The sequence below is a fragment of the Sciurus carolinensis genome, chromosome 2 (genome assembly GCF_902686445.1).
Source record: "Sciurus carolinensis chromosome 2, mSciCar1.2, whole genome shotgun sequence".
Taxonomy (NCBI): domain Eukaryota; kingdom Metazoa; phylum Chordata; class Mammalia; order Rodentia; family Sciuridae; genus Sciurus; species Sciurus carolinensis.
In genome coordinates this window covers 78164464-78182313 of record NC_062214.1, presented here as the reverse complement: position 1 = coordinate 78182313, position 17850 = coordinate 78164464, and positions in this window count along the sequence as shown.

Here is a 17850-nt window from a genome sequence, read left to right as displayed (position 1 = left end):
GAGAATGGAGCAATACTTGAGATTGCTGACAACTTCGCAGGACTGATGAAGAACAGGTGTAAGGAATTTCTGGGCTGGGGTTGTAGCTTAGTGGTAGTTTCCTAGCACGGGAGAGGCCCTGGGTTCGATCCTCAGCACCACATAAAAAATAAAGGTATTGTGTCCGCCTATAACTAAGAAATATATTAAAAAGGAAATTCTGTGACCCTCAAGCATGACAAAACCACTTAAATTATTGAAACCTAAAGACAATTTTAAAAGCATCCCAATTCAAAAGACTTAAAATTGACAATGCAGATAATGAAGGCTGGGAGAACAGACTATTAGGTTTAAAAAGCTGAAAGAAAATAATTGCAACTTTTTACAAACTCATTAACAGTCCTTTTAATTAAAAAAAAAATTTTTTTTTTTTTTTGTAGTTGTAGATGGACAGTGTGACTTTACTTTGTTTCATTTTTATGTAGTGCTAAGGATTGAACTCAGTACCTCATACATGCCAGGAAAGCACTCTACCACCAAGTTACAGCCCCAACCCTAAAAATCCTTTTAGAAATAAAACACTTTCAGACAAAGCTAGAAAAATGTCTCAAAATTTACTAGCAAACCCAAACAAGGGGAAAAAATACTTAACAGTATTTCATATACAATGTGGGAGATGCATGAAGACATGAAACAGTGAAAATCATAAATTTGTAAGTTGACTGTATAAGCCTATAAAATTTGTTGAATTTAAAATGTACATGATATTAAGTTACACTGTGATCATGACATGAAAAGTTCTTTCATAGTCCAGGAAGAAGGCAATCAGCATGTATTTGAATCTAGGGTAACCATTTAAAGATTAATAAGCTTGGACTGACAGTGCAGCTCAGTGGTACAGTATGTGTTTAACATGAGCAAGGCCATGGGTTCAGTCTTCAGCACCAAACAAATGATGATCTTAATTATTCAAGAATGATTTTTCTCATGATTTGCAGAGAACTCAGTGGTGCAATTCTGCTATATTTGCCTGGGGTTATTTGTAAACCCATTTGTGAGACATAAACTCATGAAAATTAAGGGGCCGCTTTGGGATTTTCTGGGGGAATGTTGGACTATTCCCATCTTACTCTGCTACTAAGAAAGGAGGAACAATGTATAGTGGACTTTGAGATCTCTGAGGCCACATTTAAGGGTAAAGTTATGATGTTTTTACTGAGGAATCCACAGAGCTGCTGCATTTGAATAAAATGTTTCTTATTTTGTTCTGAGAACATCTCCATACATTTAAAAGTTATTGAGGACTCACTCCAAAACCTTTTTATTTGTGTGGATTGTATACACTGGTATTTGCCATATTAGAAATGAAATCGAGAAAGTTGAAAAATAAAATGTTTTGCTTTCTGCAATCAGTACGTAAACCAAGTTCAGTGTATCAAATTATAAAACTTTTCCATGTCTTTCAGAATTTCCAGGGGTTTTAACATCTCCAGAGTTATTTTCCCATTTTCTGTTAGATTTTAACTTCTAAAACCCCACTTAAAATGACTGCACGGGCTGGTGTTGTGGCTCAGTGGTGGAACACTTGCCTAGCATGCCTGAGGCATTGGGTTCATTCCCCAGCACCGCATTAAAAAACAAACAAACAAAAAAACTAAATAAAGGCATTGTGTCCATCTACAACTAAGAATATTAAAAAAAGAATAAAGACTTCAAAAGAGTAGAAGGTGAAGGGGACACTGATGAAGGGAGTGGTCAGAATGAGATGACTGAGCAGGAAGGGGACTGTTGATGATCCAAGGCATGGTCAAAGACTATGCAGGCCTGGAAAAAGCACAGTCCTCAGTGCTGTGTTAAGGTATTGGGAAAAACAAGGGCTGGGGATATAGCTCAGTTGGTAGAGTGCTTGCTTTGCAAGCACAAGGCCCTGGGTTTAATCCCCAGCACTGCAAAGGGGGAAAAAAAAAGATATTGGGAAAAACAATGTGAAAGATATATTTTGCAGAAATGAAACTAAGGCTGAATTGGGAAAAACATGGAAGAAAAGCAGAACAGTGAGATACTAGGCCTGTGATGATAGTCCCAAAGAAGCATCGTATATTGTTACCATACATGGGCATGTATTTAGTTAAAATCTTTCTCCAAAGGAAATTTAGTGATAATAGCATTTTCTATGTCTGCATTCAATCTCTTGTAACACGTTTCCGTGAAGGTATATGAAGAAAACTTAGCCTCACACAGAGAAGGAGTATTTTATTAGCTATTTCAGATGATTGTGAATATTTGAAACCACCAAACTAAGTGGGTATATTCTGCTAGCCTTATTGGTTAATTGCAGGGTGGACTATGAAACTATCATACGGGTTTTTGTTGTATTGAAATCCTTCGGTTTTTGAATAGTTTGCTCATGCATGGTTTGTAACAATGTGCATTGGTCATTTGGAAAGTATTAATTCACTGAGTTATGCAAACTTTCCAAATGTTGACATATTTCATACAGTATACAAGATCAATGCAAGGATTTCTGGGAAAGAGTTAAGTAAAAGGACCTCATTAGATTTAGGTCAAAGACATTTGTATTTCATATGAAAGCTCACCAAAAGGGATCCATAATAGACAAGGCTGTGTGTCATTCCAGGTCATATGTAAGACCATTTGGTATAACCACAACTCCAGCTGTTCTCATCGTTGCCATATAGGTGAGTGAGCCTTCCCATGATTATAGCTGCCAGCCCTGGAACCCTTCCAGCCTCATGCTGAATGGACAGAGATAGGCTGACCCCTCCAACTTTGACGCAACGTGCAGATTTTTGAGTCAAGTTAATGTCAGTTTCAAACTCCTAAATTGTGGATTGGTTTGCTGTGTAGTAATAGATAACCTGAATGTCAGCTTCTTGCCATTACTGGTAGCTAGGTTTACCAACCCCTTTTGGGCACCATTACCAGAGGTTAGAAAGCAGCAACCCAGTGACAGGTTAATTACTTTGGACCCCTTCTGTCATAAAGGGAGCATGAATTTGTGTTCACTGGAATAGACTTATCCTGGATATCTGGGTTTGCCTTCCCTGCCTGTAATGGTTCTGCCAACACCATCATCTGCGGACTCAAATCTTTGTTCGTGATATTCTTCACATGATTGCTTCTGACATACCTCAACAGCCTAAGAGAATGGTGGGATGAGGTGCTGAAGACTGTTGTGATACGAGGTGGGATATTTGAAAGACTGGGTTTCTGAATTAAAGGATATGGCATATACTTTGAATAGTCCATACGTGGTGAACTTCTCTCATAGAATACACAGGAGTCAATAGGAGTAGGAGAATGTGCTTTCATCAAAAACCAGGTTCAGAATGTTTGCTTCCCATTCCTGCCAACTTGGGTTCAACTGGTATTGAGACTTGGTTCTCAAGCAGAAATGCCCCCTCCAGGGAACATAATGTTTACATTGAATTGGAAGTTTGAGAGTCACTTTGGACTCCTCATTCCTCTGGATTGTAGGCTAAGAGGTTACTGTACTGACTGGGATGATCAGCTGATTACTGAGGACATATTTGGGTGCTGCCACGCAATCTGGACAGGGATGACTGGAACCCAGAAGATTATCTGTGATCCCTCTCGATACTTCCATGTTCTTAGGTTACGTCAAATAGAAGACTACAGAAACTAAAAATGACCAAGAGAAGTGATTCCTTCAGGAATGATTTTTCAGGTCACTTCATCTGGTGAGAAAAACAAGACCAAAACCAATAACAGCTGAGGTGCTGGTTGAACACAAAGGAAACAGAATAGGCAGAAGAAATGTCATCTATGCCCTTGTGAACAATGATGGAAATGAAGATTATAGCAACTTTGTGTATTCTGTGGATTATAGAATATTCAGGCGGAAGTATATTTGAATTAGAGGGGTAGTTAGCACTGCACAGTGAAGGATGCGATGACTATTGGCACTTCGTCTTTTGCCAGAAGGGATGAGTGTCTTTCTTCCTTTCCTTTTTTTTTTTTGTACACTGAGTTTGATCCCAGGTCCTTTTTGTTTTGAGTCAGGGCCTCACTGAATTACTGACCCTGGCTGCGAGCTTGCAATCCTCCTGCCTCAGCCTCCCAAATTGCTGGGATTACAGGTGAGCACCACCATGCTGGCTGAGTGTCTTTCTTTGAAGGCTAGTTGCACCTTGTTAGGCCACGGCATGGAGTGTTATTAGAATATATGTAGAAAGGTGTGCATAGGCGAGCCTCCTGAAGAGAGGACTGAGTTGGTTATGAAGCTGTTGGGTCTCGTCTGTACTGGACTGCTCTGTGGCTGGGACTTTGTTTCTCCCAGTGAGGGGTCTTTGCTAGGTTCTGCCAGTAGGTGTCATTAGAGGGAGCCCAGAAAGCTTCCTTTCTGGTGGCTTGCTGTTTTGTCAGCCTTCATCTGCTGTTTTTTTTTTTTTTTTGCAGTGCTGGGGATTGAACCCAAGCACTCTACCGACTGAGCTATCTCCCCAGCCCTCATCTGCTGTTAGTTCTAGTCTCTGGAAGGACAGGGGTGCACTCAGGGGTACCAGCACCAGCCAGAAAGTTTTTCTCTCATTCTGCCTCCTCACTCTTTGTAGCTCCTACGAATCCCTCTTAGGGGTGGACTTGCCCAGGCTGGGAGGCAGCAGTCTCTCTCCACAGTTATCAAATCTTAGTTTTTCCAGGTGGAGGAAGGATTATGAAATGGCAAGTGGCCCAAGTCTTGTTTTGCTGAGGCAGGATATTCTAAAGGACTAGGCAGAGGCACTATTTGATTTTTGAAAACAGTTATGGCAATATTCTTTTGATTCCCCCCACCCAGTACTGGGGATCAAACCCAGGGCCTCAGTCATGCTAGGCATGTATTCTACCACTGAACTATATCCACAGTCCCTTGATCCCTTAGTTTTTTATTATTTATTTTTTTGGCACTGGGTATTGAACTGAAGGATTCATAACCCCTGAGCCACATCCCCACTCCTGTTTATTTTTTTAAATTTTGAGACAGGGTCTTGCTGAGTTACTCAGGTCCTTGCTAAATTGCTGAGGCTGGCCTTGAACTTTCATTCTTCCTGCCTCAGCCTCCTGAGTTGCTGGGATTACAGGCATGCACCACTATGCATGGCCCTCTTGTTTTTTTGAAAAGCTTTATTGAAGTGTGTACTGTGGTTGTCTTTTGCTGACTGACAAACCTTTCTGTGGGGGTCCTTTCTGCCACGTCCTGCGTGGAGGAGAGAGGGTTAACTGGCAGAGGAGGATGTTGGCGGTTTTTCTTTTACCCAAAAAACTTATCTACTCAATAAACATACAAGAGCCAATACTCTTTTAAAATGAGGGGAGGGGCATGACAGGTCTGGCCATACCAGCTCTGGCCTCTTACAACAACAACTTGCCCAACTCTCCTTTATTTATAACACATAGGTAAAGGGGGCCGGGACTGGGAGGAGCTTCTTCTGTGATGGACAGGATAGGGTGGGGTTAGGATCCATTCTCTCAGGGGGTAAATTCCAGGAGATGGAACCACTCCCCCGCAGTGCCACATGCATCCCGACAGTTCCGAGAAGCCAGGCCTCTGCATCCCATGGCTCAACCTAGTCTGATTCTGCTAAATAAGGATGGCTTCCCACACCTTCCCATAATTTCTTTCCGAGTTGTGAAGTCAGGGCAGGCTTGGTTGGGCAGCTCGTCTTTGATGTATCTGGCAGCAGCTAGGGGGAGCTGGAGGTCAGCTTCCGGATGGCGCCTGTACTCCTAAGTCGGGTACCTCAGTGCTCCTCCGCCCCTCTTCCCCAACATAGCATCTCATGCTTCTCATACTGTGACATGCTGGCCTCAGGGTGGTTGGGGTTGCACAGTGTCACAGGACTCCAGGAGGGAGAGTTTCATGAGACAGAAAGTGGAAGCTCCAGGCTAGTGAGGGCGAGACTTATTGGTTGAAGAAGTCACAGAGCTTGTTAAGTCAAAGTGGGGAACAAACTTTACTTCTCAGCGGGTGGGAGGAGCATCAGAAAATCTGAAACCAACTTGAATTTACCACAGGTGAAATCCTGACAAAACACCCTCAGACAGAATGGACTATTTTGTCATTGAAATGTCTTGACATTGTCTGAAATTGGGGTGCATTTCATGATGACATTGGTTAGTCAGATGCACTAAAATATTTATAAAAGAGTCTACAAAAGACCCACTGAAATGTAAAAAACTAATCTGAAGTAACTTTGTTTTATGTATGACTTTACTTATTTTTATGCCGTGCTGAGGATCGATCCCAGTGCCTCAGATGTGCTAGGCAGATGCTTTACTATTGAGCCACAACCCCAGTCCCTAAAAAAACTTTTAAGGACCAGTAGGAGAGAAGAGCACTTTTGAGTGTTACAGTTTTCAAATTCAGTCTTTTCAGTGCAGGATCATCTTGATCTTTAGCTTTTTGGTTGACTGACTTTTTTTTTTTTCCTTTTTTGGCATTGTGGATTGAACTCAAGGGTACTCTACCACTGCGCTATATCCCTAACCCTTTTATAGTTTTTGAGACAGAGTCTAAGTTGTTGAGGCTGGCCTCCAACTTGCAATCCTCCTGCCTGAGCCTTCTGAGTTGCTGGGATTATAGATGTGTACCACCATAACCAGGCTCATGCCAGGTTAACTTTAACTTTATAGTTTTCCTGAGTAATTGTGACCTGTTGTTTGTACGATTTCAGTATACAGTTACGCTCAGCCAGGTGTCATAAATTGTGATACTGGCTGCTACAGTCTAGGTGTTGATCTTTGGAAACAAGACTGAGAAAGGATTTTAAGAGGCATTGTACATCCTCTGCCTGTAGGTACGTAGGAACCAAGTGTCTGCAAGACTGTCTTGCCTTCCCCACATCCCTTGGGATGGAACCCAGGACCTCACACATGCTAGGCAGGTGCTCTGCTCTCTCATTGAGCTACAGCCCAAGGCCCCATTTGTCATTTTACAGATACAGGACTTCTTTATATGTTCTAGATGTTAGACTCCTATCAAATAGTAATTTGCAAACATTTTCTCTTGTGGGTTGTCTTTTCACTTTTTTCATAGTGCCTGTTGATGCTCAAAGTCTTGAGTGTTAATGAAGTCCAATTTATTTATTTTTGTTATCAGCTCTAATGTGTGTGTGTGTGTGTGTGTGTGTGCGCGCACGCGTGTGTTCCTTAGGATTTTCTATATACAAGAAATCACCTGCAAAAAGAGAAAGTTTAACTTTTTCCAATTTGGATGTCTTTTCTGCCTCTTTATTGCCCAATTTACCAACCTGGGACCTGCAGGATAGTGTTGAATAGAAGTGGCGAGATCTGTCATCTTTGTCTTATTCCTGACTTAAGGGGAAAACTTTCGGCCACTCACTATTGGGTGTGATGTTAGCCGTGGGTTTTTCATAGATGCCCTTTATCTGGTTGAAGCAGTTCCCTTCTGTTCCTAGTTTGTTGAGGGACTTTTTATTTTTTTTTCATTGAAGTGCTCGGAATAGAACTAGGACCTTGTGTATACCAGGCACCATTGAGCTATGTATCCCCATCTCCTCATGCCAAGTGCTGAGTATTTTTCAAATGTTTTCTTTATATTTGTTAAGATGATCATGCACTTTTTAACCTTATTTCTTTTAATTTGGTATATTAAATCAATTGATTGTCATATTGCACCAACCCTATTTCTGGGATAAATCCCTCTTGGTCATGATGTATAATCCCTCTTATACTTTGGTGGGTTTAGTTTGCTGGTATTTTATTGAGGACTTCCACATCTACATTAATAAGGGACATTGGTCTATAGTTTTCTTGTGATGTCTTTGTTTTTAATCTTGGATTTTTACTTTTTTTTTAACTTTATTGTTTTCCCTGAGAGTGGTTCCTTGGTGCCAAAGATGTGTCCCACGAACCTCAGATCCCTAGAGGTCAGCACAGGGCCTGTCATGAGATGGTGTGTCAGGACAGTGTAACTGAGACCAATTAGGCAATGCCTGCTCTGTACCATACTCTCTTCTGGATCTTTGGGGTTCAAGTGCCTTCAGAATTTATTCATCCCAGATAGATGTCACCTTGTCTGCTGCTCTCTTCAAATGGCCCTAAGTATGGGCCATTTTGTCCTGCAACAGTCATGCCAAGAACTGGATGCCAAGAACATCCTTGCCTGTCCCCAATGCCTGGCACTGGAGGGACCTTGCGCATGGCTGACACTCTGCAGGAATTTGGGAATGGATGAAAGGAAGGCAAACAGCTTTTTGTAGTTCCTTTTATAAGAGACCATCATCACCGTCTAGGGTTGAGGGCAGCAGACACACTGGGTACTTATAGAGAAGAGAATGTCTGCTTTGAAGTCCTAGGTCTGTGCCTAAGTCTTACCCACAATCCCTGCTGAGCTCTAAATCCCTCAGGTGACAATGGTTGATTTTTTGTCATAATTTGAATTTCTCTAAAGTCTCACTCAGAATCTTTTCTTTAAAACAAATTACTTAATTGGAATATAATAATGTTTTATATTGGTGCATTACTTGTGACAAGTATACCATATTACAGTAAGATCTTAATAGATAAAACAAGTCAGGCGTGGTGGCACACACCTGTAACCTCAGTGACTTGGGAGGCTGAGGCAGGAGGGTCTCGAGTTCAAAGCCAACCTCAGGAAAAGCGGGGTGCTAAGCAACTCAGTGAGACCCTGTTGCTCCCTGTTGAGCAACAAGGTCTGATGTATCTCCTCAGGGCCCACCTGAGGAGAATACGGGGCCGAGCAGGATGATGAATGTCGGTGGCAATGGAAACCCACCAGAGCCAGGAGGTCTGTCAGCGCACAAAGCACAGCAGGAACTCGTTTATTGAGGGAGTTACACAGCTTTTATGTAGGGTGGGGGCTAGGTGGGAACCAATCAGCTTAAAGGTCAGCAAGGCACGGGGAATTCACGAGGGAGAGAGTCCCATAGGACTAAATGGCAAGCACAAGCTGATCACGTTCACGGAACTGCTGCTAACCAATCCCAGACAGTAGAGGGTGGAGATGAGCAGGCCAATCAGGGAGTTGCTGGGTAAGAACACATTTTTTCAGTTTTCGGGGGAGAGTGGCAGTACAAAGAAGTCCGGGGAAACTGTTGGTGGATCAGGCAGTGCCACGTATGAAGAAGAGGTTTTCATGAGGGTACAGCCGCCATTAGGGTGCATCCCCTACAATTCCCCCTTTTTGTTTTATTAGCTCCCCACTGGAGCCAGTTGGAAGGTGGAGCTTCTGTCTTAGGTTGTCTCCTCTTTAAAGATCTTACCCGTCTCTGAATACTCCACAGCGCCTCAACAGCTCATGGGGGAGGGGAGCCACATCAAGAGCCTGTCTTAGGTTGTCCCATTGCACCTGGGATCTTACCCGTCATTGGCTCAAGGGGTCTCCAGGGGTTAACCTTGCATTATCAATATATGCTTCCTCATAACCAGTGGCTAGCCATTGGTATTGTACTTGGACATTTATTAATTGTACTGCCTTCAAACGTTTCTGTATGAACTGTATGACCTTATTGAAAATGTAGGGGCCAAAGGTAGGTGCTATAAGGAGAAGGAAAAGGGGACCAAGCAAGGGAAGTAAGTAAGGGAGCCAACCATGTAAGCTCATCCAGAAGAAGCTAGATTGAAGCTCGGTACACCATTCTTTCAGATTTTCTTGCAGTTACTTGATCTTGTCATGGACAATTCTGGACCGATCGGCATAACAGCAGCATTCCTCCTGAAGAAACAAGTAAAGCCCTCCTTCCCTGGCAGTTAGTAAACTAAACCCTCTCCCAAGTTGTAGGACTACTGCTGCAAGGGAATCTAATTGTGCCTGGAGGTCTAAGATTGCACCAGCTACTTATTGCATATCATTTATTAATTGTTGTGAAGGTTTATTATATAAGGTAAGAGGTGCCTAGTCCAGCAATTTTGGCTCCCGCTTTAGTAGCTACCTTGTTAACATGTTGTTCATAAAGAGGAATCATGCTCATTTGGGTATTGCGCATATCCATCCTCTGAGGCTGGTACTCTCACGTATTGTTGCCTCAACATCATTAGTTGGACTGTGCTTACACGGTCCTTGATAAAAGCTATTAGCCTATTTAGAATGCAGGGGCCAAAGGTTAAGAGTAAGAATAAAATGATAAGTGGCCCCAGTAAGGTAGAAATCAAGGTGGTTAACCAAGGCGAGGAATTAAACCATGATTCAAACCAGCCTTGCTGTGCTTCTCGCTCATTCTTCTGTTTGGCTAGTCCTTCTCTAACTTTAGTCATAGATTCTTTAACTACGCCTGAATGGTCAACATAAAAGCAACATTCTTCACCTAGGGCTACACATAATCCTCCTTGCTGTAGGAAAATTAGATCTAATTCCCTCCTGTTTTGCATTACTACTTCAGCTAGGGAAGTGAGGGATTCTTGAAGGTGGGAAATGGAGTTTTCTAGCTTCTCAATATCTAGATCAATAGCTACTTTTAAATCAGAGTAATGTTGGTTCTGAGTTATCAAGGAAGCTGTTCCTGTTCCGGCTCCTACGAGTCCCATACCCAGAATCATGCTTAGGGTTATGGCCATAAGAGGTTCCCTCTTAGTCCTAGGGGGGCTTCCTCTTAGTCGTAGATAGAAGTCTTCATCTGAATGATATAATAGCCTGGGAACTAACCTAACAAGCACACAAAAGCCATGGGAGTTATTGATCACTTCTGTATGGGCACATGGTGTGAGTCCTGTAGAACAGGCCCACCAAGTGTCCTGCTGGGGGATTAGATACTGACTTGAGTTGCTTAGTGTCACAGTTTGCTTGCATAAAGATTGATGAGATGCAGGGATATAGTCTATACAGAGCCCTTGTCCAGTGACTTGTTGTAAGGTTAGGGAACCTTTTGATTGCCAGCGAAATTTGTTAGAGTTGTGGGAAGAGGTATAGTTTCCTAGAGTTGCTATGCCTTCATAATATGGTGGGACTGTATCATAACACAGCCAACAGGATTTAGTTATATTGGGATTAGAACTGTTTAGGACTAAGTAGGATTGCTCTAGAAGAGCTACTAGGGGGTCCTCGAGGGTCCCCGTTGGGAGAGTGGTAGGCTTCAGTAGCAAGGTCTTGGTGCTAGGAGATGTGGTTGAGAAATATGTTAGGCTTGGTTTTGGGGTACTAGCTTGCTGAACAGATTGTCTGCTCGGGTTATTACCTGGTTGGGGCCCAATGCTGTTTTGCTCAGGGGTTTCTGGACTAACTTAATTGTGAAGATTAGTCCAGGATTATACCCACTGCGGTAAAGCCTTCGTCCCTAGGTTTTTCCATCCTCCCAGTTTGCCTTTTTTTCCCACGGGGGTGAGCTTTATGACTAATGGGTTGCAGCGTCCCCCTGGGGTAGCTAATGGGAAGGCAGAATATCCTAATTGGTCTTTGTTATAACATGGCCCACAGTTCACCCTTTTACCGTTCTGTTGGCAGTAACCTCGTCCCACTTCTTGTATGTTTCCACCCCTTTCCACCGAGTTTAGGTCTCCAGTGATGGGAGGGGTCCACAGGATCCACCCAGTAGATTCACAACCCCATGCTTTACAGTAGGCACTTTCAGGGCCTCCGCACTTGGCAATTTGCTTTCTGTCTCTTGAGTGAGCAGGGCAGACATAGAACCCTAGGCTTCTGGTATTACTGTGACCCCCGGGAGTTAAACACCCACACCCTGGGAAGGGTTTCTGATCTGAAGGGTCCCATGTATTCCCCACAAGGTCACACAAGTCCACAAGGAGGTCAGGGAACCAAGTTCCTAGAAGGGCTAAATTTGAGGAGGTGACATTGGCTATTTCGCCGGTTTCCGCGTTGATGACCATCCAGGTTTGGTTCCATGGGAGGTGGGGGTTTCCTTGAACTAGTATAGTACTTACAGTTAGGAAGCAAAGGGCTACTAAAGGTCCCATGGTAAGCAGAGGGATTTAGGGTTTAGTATGGTTTTGATACTTATGGTATAGCTCCAGGTGCTCCAAGAAAACTTGATGATGGCACTAATGAACACCAACAGGGAGATGATGAGCAATCCGGTGATGATGAGGCAAAGAGTCCACCAAGGTCTTTTCATACCTGTTAAAGACAAGAGAATACCATACCTCAAGAGGCGGAGCTCCTTGGGTCAGTATTATCATTTTGTGAGGAGAGGGCATCATTTGGAGGGGGGTGATATTTAATATTTTTTGCAGGGACCCAAATGGGCTTGTCCTCATCAATAGGAAATACACATCCGAATTCCCTTCCAACAGTTATGAGAGGGTCAGGACCTCTCCAGGCCCCTGTGAGAGGGTCTTTCCATTGGACTTTGATGTTGTGATATTTTACTGCGGTTGCCCAATGCTTCTGGAAAGGGGAGAGATGATCATTTTTGGAAAAATTTAAAATATTTAGAGTGCATAGTGCCATGCTTAATTGATCATGGGGGGATGATACTCCCCCTTTTTGTTTTAATAGCTGGGTCTTTAGGGTTCTGTTTTGTCATTCGACAATTGCTTGACCAGTGGGATTGTAGGGTATGCCCGTATTATGCTGGATACCCCAGTGTTCTACAAATGTGGAGAATGATTTACTGGTGAAACAACGGCCATTGTCAGTTTTGAGTTGTTTAGTTAGGCCGAGGACTGCAAAACATTGTAGCAAATGACTGATAGCATGTCTTGTCTTTTCTCCCGGCATGGGCTGTGGCCCAGCAGGCATGTGAGAAAGTATCAATGGTTACAAAGACGTATTTGAGCTTTCCAAAAGGAGCATAATGGGTGACATCTGTTTGCCACAGATGGTTAGGTGTTAACCCACGGGGATTGACTCCAGCTTCTTGCAAAGGAGGTACTTGTAGAAAAGGCGAACAAGGTTTACAGGTCCGGGGGATTCGTTTTAGCTCCTTAATAGGGACCTGGGGATACCTGTGGCGTAAGCCCCGCCAATTAACATGAGCGAGCTCATGAAAGGAGGTAGCCTCCTCTTGAAAAGAATAGCTTTGCAGAGAAGATGCTAAGAAGTTGGCAATTGTATTGCCTCGAGATAAAATACCTGGGAGGTGGTGGTGCCCCCGGAGGTGCTGCAGGAATATAGGTTTAGTCCTCAACTTTAATAGGTTTCTTGCCTGGATCATTAAAGGGGTGATGGGATTATCATCAAGCTTAATGTATGACCAGGGGAGGTTAGGGAGCAGATTGGCAGCATAGAGGCTATCAGTGAACAGGTTGAAAGGCTCTTGTATCTCACTTAAGGCCAGAACGATTGCATAGAGCTCTTTGAATTGTGCTGAACCTTGGATGTCATGGACTAATGTCCTGGGGTTTCATCACCCTGCATAGAAAGTGGAAAAATAACCATTGCTGCCCCTCTTTTTCCCCCATTTGAGAACACCGTGAGAAAGGAAGGATCAGCCTCAGGTAAAAACAATCTTGGTGGAGCCCAATTCAGTTGTGAAAAGGAACTTAATGGTTGAACTTTAAGGAGAACATCCATATAAATGGGCTCCAAAATGATCCTTGTGGATAGGTTTGGTCCCCTGAGTAGACCAAACAGGGGGGTGAGCTCCTCTGTGCTAATGGAGATCCAAGGCCTCATCCAGTTAATCTCCCCAATAAGTTTCTGTAGCTGGGGTAATGAATAACTTTCCTGAATTTGGAGCTGAGGTCTAACAGGAGAAACTACATCCAGCTCCAGGATGGATCCTAAGACCCTAAATGGGGGAACCCGTTGAACCTTCTCAGGTGCAATTTGGAATCCATGTTCTGTAAGCAATTGCAGACAAGACTCAAAAAATTGATCTAATTGGTCACTCTGTGTTGCTCCAAGGATAATATCATCCATGTAAACATAAAGCAGGTGGTCCACTTGCTTAACAAGAGGGGCAAGGATCCTAGACATAAAATATTGACATATGGGGGGACTATTGGCCATTCCTTGGGGTAAGGTTGTCCACTCAAACCTCTGATCAGGACCTTTAAAATTAAGGGATGGAATGGAGAAGGCAAATTTCTCAGAATCTTCGGGGCTTAAGGGAATGGAAAAGAAGCAGTCCTTGATATCAATAACAATGAGATGATTTAGGGATGGCTGGGATCCAAGGAAGTCCCCTTTGAGGGGTGCCAAAAGGTATCATTCTTTCATTTATTCTCCTTAGATCCTGTAGGAGTTGCCATTTCCCATTGGCCTTTTGGACGACAAAAACTGGGGAGTTCCATGGACTGACAGAGGGTTTAAGGTGACCTGCCTGTAACTGTTGCTGCACAAGCAAGTGAAGTTGTTGAAGCTTATGTTGGGGAAGAGGCCACTGCTCTACCCATATAGGGGGGCCCGAAAGCCATTTAATTGTAAGGGGCCCCGGGTGAGCAGTGGCCCTTAGGATTGGGGGTACGGCTAAACGGAAGGTCTTGGTTCTCCTCTCCTTATGGCCTCCAAGGAGGGGTCATCTCTATAGTTGGGGTGACAGGCCCTCCCTTCCTTAAAATGCTGTTGGTATTCCTCTTCCTCCAATAAATCCTCATAAAAGGCTTTGTGATCTGTGGTGAAATAGGCCTCTGCCTCACCTAGTATATCCTGAGAAGATTAGCAGTTAATCCTGAGGCCACTAGAGAGCGTACTTCCCCTCCATTGCCATCGGGGTCCTTCCATGGGAGCCAATCGGTGGTCTGAAAAGACTCTGTTTGACCACTGGCTCCCAATAAAGGAGGCCCAGGCAGGAGCTTCCACTGGGGGGGCTGTTTCCTCCCTCCTCGGAACTGTTCTGTCAGCTCCAGTGTCAATGAGGCATTTAAAGTTCTTTCCTCCTACAGTAATAGTCATCTTTGGCCGGACCCCTGGCACCAGGGGAACCGTCCAGTGAGTCCTAACCAAGGGTTTCCCCTTATTTAACGGGGCTGGGGGCCGCCCCGCAGGGAGTTTAAAGGTTTCCCTTTAATGTCTGTTTTAGATTTGCAGTCCTTGGCCCAGTGGAACCCCTTTTTACATTTGGGGCAAGGAGTGCGTGGTGGCCGAGAAGAAGAATCTCCTGGGGGGGATGTAGTTCCCCTTTTTCTTTGAGGACATTCCTTTTTGAAATGACCCTCTTGTCCACACTTGAAGCAGGTTCCTTTCCCAGGGAATGCCTGTTGGAGCGCACAGATGAGAGTGGCCATATTATTTTCCTGGGATGCCCTTAGCATTGATGTTATGGTTTGAGTTTGATGAGACATGGTGCCAACTTCTTTAGTGGCAATGATCCATCGTCCCATAGATCTATCCTTTAAGCCTGCACAGGCCAGTTTATGATCAGTGGTCATGCCTTCCCATACTAACATCTTCACAAATTGATCTCTCAGTGGACCTGGAGGGAACTTTCTTTGTAATTTTTTTTCCACTGTCTATAAATGTGGCTAAATCCTCAAAGGCCTTTTGTGTGATCCCTGAGATTGGGGGCTCTGAGGGGCCCTCTTCAAGTTTCCTCCAGGCAGACAAGCCTAAAGCGCATACCTGTTCCTGATAAGGAGCGGGTATGGCTGCCTGCAGTAGGCTGGTAGAGAATTGATCATTAGACCCTGAGAGTATTCCAAAGGTGATAGGGATAGGTGGATTAGCAGCTTGGTTTCTCTCTGCCTGAGTATGACACTCGTCATTGAAAAAGGCACACCACTTAATATACATTGGACCTGGAAGAACGGCCTTAGTCAGGTTTCTCCAGTCCTGTGTGGTGCAATTTTGGTGGGCAAGACCTTGAAGGATAGTTTCTGCCCAGGGGGAGTTTAGGCCGTCCTCAGCAACAGCTTTCTTTAGTTCTTTTAAATCTTGAGCCTCCCATGGGTACCAGATAGCAGGCCTATTACCTCCTGGGTTAGCATTCACTGGAAAGAGGTGACATGCTTCAGAGGCGGGGGCAGGGAGTGGCCCTGTGCTCAAGATAAGTTTTGTATCTGGATAGGGTGGAGGAGGGGCTGAAGAAGCCTGGAAAGGGTTAGAAGAGGGAGTGGACTCGGGGGAGGACTGCTTCAAGGACACAGGTGTTCCCTCCCTAGGTGGCCATAGAGCTGCGTCAAAGGGATCAAGAGGGGGGCCTGTTTCTGTCTCTTGTGATAGTTTCTCTTGACCCTTGCATGGGAGGACCTCAGAATTGTCCTTTGGAGAGCCAGCGCCTTTGGGGAGGCCCATATCTTTATCTGGGTTGCGGATAGGACGCGGTGGGAAACAGCTTTTAAGGGCTGCAATAGTGGGGAAAGCCCCGAGAGGGGGGATATCTCCCTTATTAACTTGTGCCTTACGAAGAAGTTGTTCAATTCTGTCCCATGTTTCCAGTCAAACAAGTTTGCTTCAGGCAGCCAAGGGGCTGCCTTAATGAGAGCCTTCCAGGTCTGAGATGCCTGGCTATCTGAGAGTTCCAATCCTCTACTTCTAAGGAGGATCCTAAGGGAGTCAAGGGAGGGGTCAGACTTGGAACTGGACTGTCCCATATTTTATGGGTGCACACTCACCCGCAGTCTGATTGACCTGTCGGCGACTTCGTGATCCTCACACGGGGCACCAGTTGTTGCTCCCTGTTGAGCAACAAGGTCCGATGTATCTCCTCAGGGCCCGCCTGACGAGAATACGGGGCCGAGCAGGATGATGATGAGTGTCTGCGGCAATGGAAACCCACCAGAGCCGGGAGGTCTGTCAGTGCACGAAGCACAGCAGGAACTCGTTTATTGAGGGAGTTAGACAGCTTTTATGTAGGGTGGGGGCTAGGTGGGAACCAATCAGCTTAAAGGTCAGCAAGGCACAGGGAATTCATGAGGGAGAGAGTCCCATAGGACTAAATGGCAAGCACGAGCTGATCACGTCCACGGAACTGCTGCTAACCAATCCCAGACAGTAGGGGGGTGGAGATGAGCAGGCCAATCAGGGAGTTGCTGGGTAAGAACACATTTTTCAGTTTCGGGGGAGAGTGGCAGTACAAAGAAGTCCGGGGAAACTGTTGGTGGATCACGCAGTGCCACGTATGAAGAAGAGGTTGTCATGAGGGTACAGCTGCCATTAGGGTGCATCCCCTACAAGACCCTGTCTCTAAATAAAGTACAAAATAGGGCTGGGAATTTGGCTCAGTGGTCGAGTGCCCCTGAGTTCAATCCCCAATAATTGCCCCTCCCCCAAAAGATATTAATATATAAAACTAGGTGAGGATTATTTGAAAACTATCTTTGCATCATTCTGCAAATCTTAAATTGTTCTAAAAATGTCTGAAGAAAAGGAAAAATAGTTACTTTATATTAGGTAGAGGGGAGTGAAGGGAGGGGAGGGTATGGGGGAGGGCATGATAGTAGAGTGAAACAGACCTTATTACCTCATGTACATGTAGGACTACATGACTGATGTGATCCTGCAATATGTATAATCAGAAAAATGAGAGATTACACTCCATTTATGTATGATCTATCAAAATGTATAAATGTATTCTACTGTCATGTACAACTAATTAGAACAAATAAAATTTAAAAAAATTTTAAAAAAAGAATATAGTCGGTGAAGTTTTAAGTTTAACTGTTTTCAAATAGCTACCCTACTTCCCCGCACTTTTTTTTTTTTTTTTGCGGTGCTGGGGACTGAACCCAGGGCCTCATGCTTACGAGGCAAGCACTCTATCAACTGAGCTATCTCCCCAGCCCCCATCACCTTTTTTGAATAGTAAAAATTGATGTCTGCTACTGGTGAATTGAATTCTCATTTTTCAAGACACTGGGTGATTAATCTTTTTTTCTTCTTGGTATCAGGGATTGAACCCTGGGGCATTAAACCACGGAGTTACATCCCCAGTTCCCTTTATATTTTATTTTGAGTGGGGTCTCACTAAGTTGCTTAGGATCTTGCAAAATTGCTGAGGCTGGCTTTGAACTCGTGATCCTCCTGCCTCAGCCTCC